General features: G+C 38.8%; 1 long non-coding RNA gene across 1 annotated transcript; it reads right to left on the minus strand.

Moving 5' to 3' along the window:
• Positions 1–6611: 6611 nt before the first annotated feature.
• On the minus strand, positions 6612–11766 carry LOC130916558 (uncharacterized). The gene is made up of 3 exons (XR_009063307.1): positions 11657–11766; positions 8656–8759; positions 6612–7116 (listed from the first exon to the last, which is right to left on the minus strand). It is a non-coding gene; the product is annotated as an uncharacterized LOC130916558 (long non-coding RNA).
• Between the last annotated feature and the right edge of the window lie 372 nt (positions 11767–12138).

Below are 12138 nucleotides of genomic sequence, written 5' to 3' on the forward strand. Positions count from 1 at the left end.
GGGCATTCCTCCTGGATGGAAAATGATGCATCAGAAGTGGGCTTGTGCACTGTCTCATGACCTGTGTCAACTGCCTCACTCATCATTGTGAAATTCTCATTTTCCTTTATGGCCAAATTTGCCATAGTTTTATTTTTTTCAATGTCCATATTTTCCTCAATGATTCCAATTTTTTCGCTGCGTTGGGAGCCCGTCATTGATCTGCTTACGCCTGGTGGAGAGAGAGAAGAGGAGGGATGGTCATCCTCCATGAGTAATGTCATCAAAGCCGTGTATTCTATTTTTGAGACTCCCGATAACGGAGTCTCCGAGTTCTCCCTGTCCGTGTCAATTATTTCAGTATTTTGTACAAATGTTTTTTCCGGTGCTTTTAATACCGTTTTCGTTATTTCTGGTAAAATATTCTTACCTTTATCGTCCATATTATGTTCTACATTATTTTCCGTTATATGTTTTGTCTTTGCTTTGCATTTTTTCGGGGATGTGCTGTTCATCTCACTGAGCGCTTGTTTTAGAAGTTTAGCCGATGTTTGAGTTCTTTGCGGAAGTTGTTGATGGGCAAAACTATCCATTGTGTTTATTTTATCATTGTTACTGTTGATATTTTTGTTACTCATAGGTTTTCCTAAGTAATTTTTTCTGTCCAGACCCGAAGGTCCCGCGATTTCGCCGTCCTCCACTACGCCCGTCTGTTGCCATGGTGGAAGATCTGGCAACCCAGCACGCATTGGAGGGAATTGTGATAATGAACAAAGATTTATTGGATTGTTGTTAGTCCCTGCGCGCATTTCCTTATTGTCGACCATATTCTGAAAGGTTTATCAAAGACGAAGATGTTAATTTTGGTCCAACTCGAATTCTTGCCCAGTCTATTGCTTTCTTATACGACATTTCATCAAAGTCACCTAGTATCCCCCAGTTGTTGGAGATTACCGAGTCATAGTGATCGCGCATTAGAATAAAGTTATTCCTAAACCAATTTTTCGTGTTATCCTTTATTTTTGACTGTATAACGTCATTCGGAGAGGCCGGTTTGATAAAGTTTGCCAGTTTGTTTACTTTTAATGACATGATTTTAGGAAAATTATCTGTTTCTAACGATTCTGTAAATTTGCCACTTGTCTTTAAAGTAGCATTTTAGTAGCCTACATAATTCCACCCAATTTCCTTTGACAGCATCTCAAAGCACACTCGAACATGAGGGTAGTTTTCAAAGAAACGCCACCATCTACTGGTCAAGTACTACTTGACAAGTACTATCATACTGTTCATCTATCTACTATCATGCTGCTGTTGTACTTCAGAATAAGGTTCGTCCTGAAAATTTCAAGTGAGTTTAATGTCCTTAATTTGTGATTACTTTATGGTGAGCTACTAAAATAAGACGTAATTGGCGCGGCAAATTCATAAAAAAAATATTATGGTGAGCTAGTAAAATAAGACGTAATTGACGCGGCAAATTCATAAAAAAATATTATGGCTGTTTCACACTTGGAAGGGAAAAATGACTAAAAATATTTTAAATTGCACAATTAAATAAATGTCATAAAAATTATACCTAATACACTTAGGTGTCTATTAAAACGAGTGAATAAACCAAAATGGTGTAATTACACGAGACGCCAAACGGAAGGCATGTCATAACCACTTCCATCAAAAGATGATGCTATTTAATTTACACTTGAGAACACTGGACTAATTGTATATAGGAAAGAAGTCAGTCTGGTAAGAACTGCTTAGAAATTAATTTCTTTGACGCTTTGCACGCTAGTCTAACTTCTCAGCCACTTGTTTCATTATTAAATCTGGCGTTCAAAAACGTCACCAGTTAGAGACAAGAGAGCATTTCTCTTCTAAGGCGTGCAGTAAAGCCACTGAAAAACATGGAGTTTATGCAATGGTGTGGCTGGAATATTCGTCTTTCGCTATATTTGGAGAAAAGAGTATAATTTAGTGTAGTAAGTATTTTTTCCCAGCCTAATTTTGAGAGAACTTGGACACATGTACATTCTCGGGCTGTTATAAATGACTATGTATGTGTTCATTTTTCTCAAGTGCTCACAAGGAATTATTTTTCTCTCTCCTTGCAATAAAGTCACGATGTTAGCAAGGTATTAGCCTGCTTCAGGTTAGCTAAAGTAAAAGCGTTTTTGTTGTTGTTGTTGTTTTTTTTTACCTTAACAGTAAACTACATGTTAAAATTAAGGGATGTCAATACACTATCCGAGTTTAATGTGTTTCTTAAGCTTACCTTCAAGTGGGAGTGTTGATTTTTAATGCCCTTTTTCACTTTGTTTTTCAGCTTTACTTTCACAGGTTTACTATTTCCAGGACTGAATTTTCTTAAAGGCACTACTTTTAAATAAACACCATCATGCTGTTTGATCATAGTGATCATAATTGCTTCAAAGGGAGATAGAACGGCGGCAGTACTTTGCATTTTGACAAGTAAGTCAATTTAAATTCGGAAATTTGGATGTACTGTTGTTAACGCTTTAGCTAACATTGACGGCAGTGGATGTCAATTTAATCAGTGGCACACCCTCCTAGTTTAAATAGATTGGAATGGTTATATTGAAAGTAACTCTGGGACTGATTTTTGGCACGGACGTACTTAAAATATATAGAAGGCTTGCCAATACTGATTCATTCATTTTCAATGCCGCTTAATTTAGGTAAATTGCCCTATGATAACTAGGCATGTGCCGGTATGATATGATGACGGTATGATAACCTTAAACCAAAATTTCACGGTATCACGATATTTCAATAACAGCTCTAAAATCTGGGTTTAAAAAAAAAAGTTCAATTGAAAAGGATTTTTATTTTTCAGGCCATATAGCAAATCGGAACATAAGTATGATACAAAGTATTAAAAAAAAAACACACACACAAAAAAAAACATTCTAACTAAAATTAAAATAAATGCAGTCCTTTAGGCGAGCATAAACCCACAGCCACAATATTGTACCAATCTGTTTTTTGGCCGCATTTTGAGGGAGCTCATATGCCATCCCCACGCGTACATATGAAACAAAATCTGTCTTTACGGTTATATACAACAAAGTCCGCCAATTTGGCGTTTCGTTCACTTTTTTTAATGCCTGACAACACTTGCGTGCACACACAAGATATCATTAAATAGCAACCTAGGTGTGCTACATTAGATCCCTCCCAAGTCCCATGCCATTGGCTGCGTGAGCCCAGAGTGATCATGGGGCGCTTAGTCCATATACTACATCGATGAATTAAAAACCGACATGACTGAATGGAAGTCAAGCAGGCCAAATAAATCCATACCAGTGACTATAGATAATGCTGCAAATATTGTTAATTCAGTACGTAACACAGTTGGACTCGGACCACAAATGGGATGTATTTCTCATGTGGTAAACATACCTGCTAAGAGAGTAATAGCAATCAATAGTGGGCCCCGCCTCACTTTACAAACAGTAAAGATTGTTCTCAGCACTTTTATACAAAATTTCTTCAGATCAGTAAGAAGTAAGCACATAAATAGTATGCACTATAATGCATGTGTATATGATGGCATTGTTATTTTGCTTGTTAGCAAAATAAAACAAAAACAAACACATGTATTTTTTCTTTCAGAGCATCAAATGTATTGAATCGAATCGAAAGTCGTGTCCCTCGTATCGAACCGTGACTTGGCATCCCTAGTGTTTACTAACATTTAAATTTGTATAAATGCAAAATCATACTGGCGGTACTGCCTCCTCGGTGCCTCCTCGGCGGCCACCATCCGCAAACATGTTCGCATTTTGTTGTTCATGCATCATGTAACATTATCATACTGTACACTTACTCTGCGTAGACTGTGTGTTCTCTATTGTATTTTTTATTTTAAGTTGCCTTTCAAGATGAACATATCTGTTCTATGTGTTGGATTTTATCAAGTAAATTTCCCCCAAAAATGCAACTTATACTCCGGTGTGACTTATAGTCCGAAAAATACAGTATTTTATTTCTTAGGTGAAATGTAACTGACTGTTAGAACATCGTATTAAATGAGCGAAGGCCTTTGAATTGCATCGTGGAAGACAAATCTCTAAAAAGTATGTATTGTTGTACAAAGAATTGACTTGATATGGTCATTATATTAATAATTTACACCCTCACAACCCAACTAAACATGTTTCATACATAATGAATTAGGGGAGAAAAATATCTTTTGGGGTAGATCTGACAGTTCAACAACAAGCACATTTTTTGGCAAATCAGGCCAACAAAACTTGTTTTTTTCTGTAATAATAGGTTTTTTGATGGGTTTATATTGAATGTCAAACTATATACGTACAATTAGCAGAACTTACTAACTTTGGGTGTCTCCTTTTCAGGAACAAGGACTTTGGCCATCATTTATCATTTTATGCCAATTAAGTCACATTTCTGTGCTGCTCCTGTGTCAATATGAAAAAATTCATTGACAAAGTCTCAAAAAAGATTCGAAAACAAAGTAGTGATATGGCACCAAACATTAGTAGTGGACAGACACTTGGCTACAAGGAGAAAATAAGGGATATGGATATATTTCACAAGGCTGCTTTGCAGGGTGATATGCGTAAGCTGCAGCTTACTTCCATATGTGGTGATGTTAATAAGCCTGACAAGTTCAACAGGTGAACAGCTGAATTATCATTAACTGAAATCTCATAAAAATCCACTAGAGGGCAATATTTAGTCACAATATACAAAGTCACATTTGTCCTTTAAGAATTACAAGTCTTTCTATCAGTGGATCCCTCTCACAGAAAGAATGTTAATAATGTAAATGCCATCTTGAGGATTTATTGTCATAATAAACAAATACAGTTTTTATGTACTGTATGTTGAATGTATATATTCGTCCGAGTTTTATTCATTTTTTCTTAATGCATTGCCAAAATGTATATGATCGGGAAAAATTATCGGGAATGATTGGAATTGAATCGGGAGCAAAAAAAAGCAATCGGATCGGGAAATATCGGAATCAGCAGATACTCAAACTAAAATGATCGGGATCGGATCGGGAGCAAAAAAACATGATCGGAACAACCCTAGTTTTAACATCTATTTTATTATGTAATAAAATAATAGAAGCAGGCATGCCTTTGATTATTGCCGAGCATGTTTACAAAAATACGATTTCCCTTTAATATATTTGGATGTGTGTGTTTTTTTTTTTTTTTTTTTTTACATTAATTTTGTCGTAGACAACATTTTTGTTCACAGAATGAGGCATATGACAAAAGGAATGTATCAGTCTTCATTCCGAGTTGAGAGGCATGAGGAGTGCAAACATTTTTAGTCTTTGGGGCCGTTTACATGGTGACTCTCCGAGAAGACGAAAAATTTCATGTTCACATTTATATGGTTCCATCTCCATTAGAACAATGTCGCAATTCCGCATGAAAACGATGTAGTAGAATTATGCACTTTGACCTCCTCAGCCTGGAAGACAACACGCCCGGATTGCCCGCCCACTACAAGCAATGGCATTTTTTGTTCAAAATGGCACAAAAAATGGAATTCAACATATTTACATTAAAAATATTACAAAAACAGTAAATAAAAGCTAACACTGCACCCAATGTGACGTGTACGAGTGCTGACGTTATCGGCGCGGTCCCGCACCGCGGTAGCTTTTGATATGCATGCGGAGCAAGCCCTCTTCGTGTCCCCGAGTCGCCATGTAAATTGCCCCTTTGATGAACCCAAGATACATGTTTTTGGAATGCGGAAAATTGGAGTAAACACTTACATAGGAAAGAACGTTTCAATTCATCAAGTCGGTGAAAACGAATGGTTAAACTTTTTTTTTTTTACAAGTGTAAATAACTTCTTAAGATGGTTTAAAATCGTATGCACAATATTTACTCTGAAAATGCTGTGTTAATTTGAAAATTCTTTACAGACGCCCCATTGTGACCATGGTAGTGTAAACTCACGAGATACAAAACTACAAAAAAAAGAAAAGTGATTGTGTACATCGCTTGCTGACCCTGTATTTGATTTAGCGAGCTTACATCCTCTTAACGCTGCAATTGCACGCCCAAGGTTTTCCTTGTCAACACAGAGGCGCACTTATGGGCCTGAGAGCTGCCTCACAAGACTCCTCATGCGCGCTCTCAAGAAGCCAATTGACGCCTCATTAAAATGATTGATTGACAGCCAACAAACTGTCCCTTGACGACAAGTGTGAAAGGTGGTAACAGTGAAGATGTTTTCGAGAGATGAAGAAAATAACATTAACATACAGTAAGGAATATGCATCTTTTCAGCAGATGACACCATATGGGAAATGCAGGCAGTTGCATGTGCTTTATCTATTTTTTTTTTTAAACGTATCGAAATACAATACACTACTTGCAAAAAATATTACAGATTTCAATTAAAATCAGTTCCTTTTTTGTATCAATAATACTCTTACAAATAACAAGATGCAACACTTTATTTTCCAATAAGTCTCTTTAAATGTTTACATTTTCAAATGATTCCACAACATTGAGAAAATCACAGCGTCACAAGCCAGTGAGCACCCTTTAATGCTACTCATGTAATTTAGGGGGTTGACTTATTGTCTGCATGCCCTCAGTGTCACTTTCCTAAAATTTTCACAGGGTGGCCAGAAAAGTACACTTAAAATTTTGGGTTGGCAAACCGATACTAAAAGTAAAAATTTCAGGATATCATGATACTGTTAAAGTAAACCAGCAAGTAAAAAAATAACATCATATATACATCATATAAACATAAACATCATACTTAAATGAACATAAAACACTTTCACAATGTGCATCGCAGCAGAAAGAATATTGTTAGTGAATTAAAAACCCCTCACAGAATTTCATTTTTCTGTAATTGTGAAACAACAAAGCTTGCAGCGGATGCCATTGGCTATTTCAACTAACAGAAATAATCAGACAATAAAGGCATAAATTTTACACATAGACTACTTCTCTAAAAAATGTATTCCAATGCCACTGCAAAGACACTTTCAGCTTTTCCTCATTGATATTGGTAGCGGTTTCCGTAGACAGCGCTTCCGTGAGTTGGTGATTCCTTACATTAGATGCCTGTTTCTCAACTGGTAAGAAATGGGAGTGTTTTCTTCTCCTACAAGAAAAAGCAAAAGCTTCATCAGTAATGTTGACCATCCTGAGCCAGAAAAAAAGACCACAAATAACATTTAGGCGTGAAATCATGGGAAGCAAATCTAAGCATGAAATCATCCACCCATCCATCCATCCGTCATCTACCGCTTAATCTAGGGTCGGGTCACAGGGGCAGCAGCTTTAGCAGGGAAGCCCAGACTTCCCTCTCCCCTGCCACTTCAACCAGCTCCTTCAGCAGGATCCCAAGGCATTCCCAAGCGAGCCGAGAGACATAGTCTCTCCAGCGTGTCCTGGGTTGTCCCTGGGGCCTCCCGCTGGTGGGACATGCCCGGAACACCTCTCCAGGGAAGCGTCCAGGGGGCATCCGAACCAGATGCCCGAGCCACCTCAGCTGGCTCCTCTAAACGCGGAGGGGTAACGTCTCGACCATGACTCCCTCCCGGATGACTGAATTTCTCACCCAATCTCTCAGGTAGCGCCCAGACACCCTGCGGAGGAAACTCATTTTGGCAGCATGTATCCAGGATCTTGTTCCTGCGGTCACGGCTCACAGCTCGTGACCATAGGTTAGAGCGGGAATGTAGAGGTAAATCGAGAGCTACGCCTTTTGGCTCAGCTCCTTCATCACAACGGACCGGTGCAGAGTCCACATCACTGCAGATGCTGCACCGATCCGCTTTTCTCCCACTCTCTCCTTCCCTCACTCGTGAACAAGACCCAAAGATACTTGAACTCCTCCACTTGGGGCATGATCTCAACCCCAACCTGGGGAGGGCACGCCACCCTTTTCCGACCGTGGACCATGGTCTCGGATTTGAAGGTGCTGATATTCATCCTGACTGCTTTACACTCAGCTGCGAACTGCTCCAGTGAGAGTTGGAGATCACGGCTTGATAAAACCAACAGCACCACATCATCTGCAATGAGATGCAATGCTGAGGTCACCGAACCAGACCCCCTCAATGCTTCGGCTGCACCTAGAAATTCTGTTCATAAGTTTCGAACAGAATCGGTGACAAAGGGCAGCCTTGGCGGAGTCCAACTGTCTCTGGGTATGAATCCGACCTACTGCCGGCAATGCGGACCAAACTTTGGCACCAGTCGTACAGGGACCAGACAGCCCTTACCAGGGGGCTCGGTACCCCGTATTCCTGAAGCACCTCCCACAGGACTCCACGAGGGACACGGTCGAACGCCTTCTCCAAATCCACAAAACACATGTAGACCGGTTGGGTGAACTCCCATGCACCCTCAAGGACCCTGCAGAGGGTGTAGAGCTGGTCCACTGTTCCACGGCCGGGACAAAAACCACACTGCTCCTCCTGAATCCGAGATTCGACTTCCCGATGGACACTCCTCTCCAGCACCCTTGCATAGACTTTACCAGGGAGACTGAGGAGTGTGTGCCTTTTGTAATTGGAACACACCCTCCGGTCCCACTTCTTAAAAAGGGGGACCATCACCACGGTCTTCCAATCCAGAGGCACTTAGGTTGAGCACTTGGACTAATAAGCCAACAATCCATTAAGGTTTTACTAACCTTCTATATGTACAGCACCTCCTGCAACCAGTCTTTAGTATCTCTGGAAGTCAGCATGCCGGATTGCCAAGATGACTTCCCTGGTTGGCAATTTTGCGACAGGGCTGTTCGATAGACACACGTTTGATTACTACATACAGTACTAACATACAAAGATCACATTAGTTTGATATTTTTCACTAAATTAAGTCAAGATGTCCGATTTGAACGCATAATGCAGGCCAAAGTGTGCCTGTTTCACTTTAATTTTCTTTTAGTCATTGGCCATTTTGTACATCAAGCTTTACATTTGTGTTTCCTTGCGTTTGTTGTTGCGGACGAATTTCAAAGGACCGCAATAAATAAACCATTCAAGTGGAATAAAAACCAAAGAAGTCCCCTGATGCAGGATGGCCACCTGTTACTTAAGCCACTGACTCCACCTTAAAACATCTGGCCTGATATATGTAATTTCTTTAGGGCAGACCAGGGTTGCCCAAGCCTAGCCCTTGAGAGCCCCTATCCAGCTTGTTTTCCATCTCTCCCTCCTCCAGCACACCTGAATCAAATTATCAGGATCGTTATCAGGCTCCTGCAGAACTTGCTTATGAGCTAATCATTTGATTCAGGTGTGTTAAAGGAGGGAGACATGGAAAACAAGCTGGATAGGGAAACAAGCTGGATAGGGGCTCTTGAGGACCGGACTTGGGCACCCCTGTCCACCCCATAGAAATTACAGGCTAGATGTTTTAAGGCGGAGTTAGTGGCTTAAGTAACAGTTGGCCAACCTGCGTCAGGGGATTCTCTGGTTTATATTGGGGCTGTCAAAATTATCGCGTTAACGGGCGGTAATTATTTTTTAAAATTAATCACGTTAAAATATTTGACGCAATTAACGCACACGCCCCGCTCAAACAGACTAAAATGACAGCACCGTGTCATGTCCACTTGTTACTTGTGTTTTTTGTCTCCCTCTGCCGGCGCTTTGGTGCGACTGATTTTATGGGTTTAAGCACCATGAGCATTGTGTAATTATTGACATCAACAATGGCGAGCTACTAGTTTTTTTTTTTTGATTGAAAATTTTACAAATTTTTAAAAAACGAAAACATTAAGAGGGGTTTTATATAAAATTTCTATAACTTGTACTAACATTTATCTTTCAAGAACTACAAGTCTTTCTATCCATGGATCGCTTTAACAGAATGTTAATGTTAATGCCATCTTGTTGATTTATTGTTATAATAAACAAATACAGTACTTATGTACAGTATGTTGAACGTATATCTCTGTCTTGTGTCTTATCTTTCTATTCCAACAATAATTTAGAGCTGTCCCGACTAGTCGACATAGTCGACGTCATCGATAACGTAAATCCGTCGACGAGCACAACATCCCGTCGACGGTTAATGAAGGGTTAAAAAAATATATGCTTGGAAAGTTAGAATGTCGGATGCTCTGTTTGCAAGTGGGGAAAGCGGCACAAAGCCAAAAAAAGCGCACCAGAGTGTCCAAAACATTGCCTTATTTCAAAGAAACAAAGGAGAGTACACTCTTCTGTCCTGTCTCTTCAATGCCAAGCTTGGCTGCACGTCGGCCATGAATAAACACCTCAAGCGCCTTCACGCAGTTTGTAATTTTTTTTTTTTGTACACCAGAGGGTGCTGTCGCCTTACTAAATAATAATGTTTCATTGACAATGGGCCTATAAGTGCTATTAGTATTGTTCTTAATGCTAAATGAAAGGTTTATTTCATGTTATGTTTTATTTTATGGTATAGAAAATTATATAAGGTTAAAAGGTCATAAATATATACAGTATATACAGTGATTGCACTCAAGGGAGAGATTGTCAATGATAAGGTAATAAATTAAGGTAAAGGCAATTCATTGATATATAAATAAGGTTTAAAAGGAAAAAGGTGAAAAGTTTTTGTTAATTTCTAATTGTGTTGCTTTATTTGTGTGCACCGTAGCTCTTACAGTGTGTTTACATCAAGGATGGAATAAAAGTTGTAAACCATCAGTTTAAGAGACCATCTTTTCAATCGGGATGCTACACTAGTTAATCTATCAGCATTTGAACTCATTGTTTATTTGTGATTTATTATTGTTATTTACGTGTTTATTTGTACTTTAATAAATAATTTGAGTGTTCCAATATGTTTTTTTGTGAATTGATAAGCGTCAACAAAAATGTCATTGCTAAATTAGTAAAAAAAAATTAATAATAATAATAATTAATTATTAGATTAGTCGACTAATCGTGAAAATAGTCGGCTGACTAATCAGGAGAAAATTAGTCGTTTGGGACAGCCCTACAATAATTTACAGAAAAATATGGCATATTTTAAAGATGGTTTGAATTGCGATTAATTAATTTTAAGCTGTGATTAACTCGATTAAAAAATTTAATCGTTTGACAGCCCTAGTTTATATTCCACTTGGTTTATTTATTGCGGTCCTTTGACATTCGCCTGCAACAAGAAACACAAGAGAATACATATGTGAAGCTTGATATACAAAAGGGCCAATTTAAAGTGAAACACTCTCGCTTCGGCGCACATTATGCGTTCAAATCGGACATGGCAACAAACAATTTAGAAGTCAACGCGTGCGCCAGACTGAGAGGTTCTGGGTAAGAATCTTAGCACAGGACAGCTGTGCATTTAATCCACATTCCAAAAACATGTACATTAGCTTCTGTAAGAATTAATTCTCTTGACTGCTAACCAGGGTCTACCCCAGGACTGCCCAAGTCCAGTCATCGAGAGCACCTATTCAGCTTGTTTTCCATGTCTCCCTCCTCCGACACACCTGAATCAAATAATTAGGATCGTTATTAGGCTCCTGCAGAGCTTGCTGATGAACTGATCATTTGATGGTGGTCCTGTGCTAAGATTCTTACCCAGAACTGCGCACTCTGGCACGTGTGTTGACTTCTAAATTGTTTGTTTCAATTATTGAACCAGATATAGATAAAGTCACACAGTAAAATAGATTCTACCAAACCAATACTAACTTGCAACTTGCAGCCATTCGGCCTTCTCCTGGACCAGAGCTTCCTCCAACTCGAGAGCCTCAATCGCCTTCAAGTCTTTTTTAAGATGCTCCTGTAAGATTAAAGGGAAAGACAACACTTTTATCATGTACATCTGATGGGAAATAATCCAGATTGTTAACATAAAAAAAAAACACTTGAGTTTAATTTTTTGTATAATAGTGGAGAAATGTAATAAAGTCTATTTTTATTTTATTATTATTTTTTTTATACATTTTATGGATACCAGTATACAGAATATTTTAGCCAATCAAATGGGGGCAGACATTTTATGGATACCAGTATACAGTATATTTTAGCCAATCAAATGCAAATATCCCAATTTGACGCCTTTCCTCGTGCTGCCATTATTATACTGTACGTACTTGTGCTCAAGTCTATCAGTATGTACATGGTTATAATTCACATCACAAAATGGCTGTGGTCATAAGTGGTATCTTTTT

Source organism: Corythoichthys intestinalis, chromosome 5 (assembly GCF_030265065.1).
Source record: "Corythoichthys intestinalis isolate RoL2023-P3 chromosome 5, ASM3026506v1, whole genome shotgun sequence".
NCBI lineage: Eukaryota > Metazoa > Chordata > Actinopteri > Syngnathiformes > Syngnathidae > Corythoichthys > Corythoichthys intestinalis.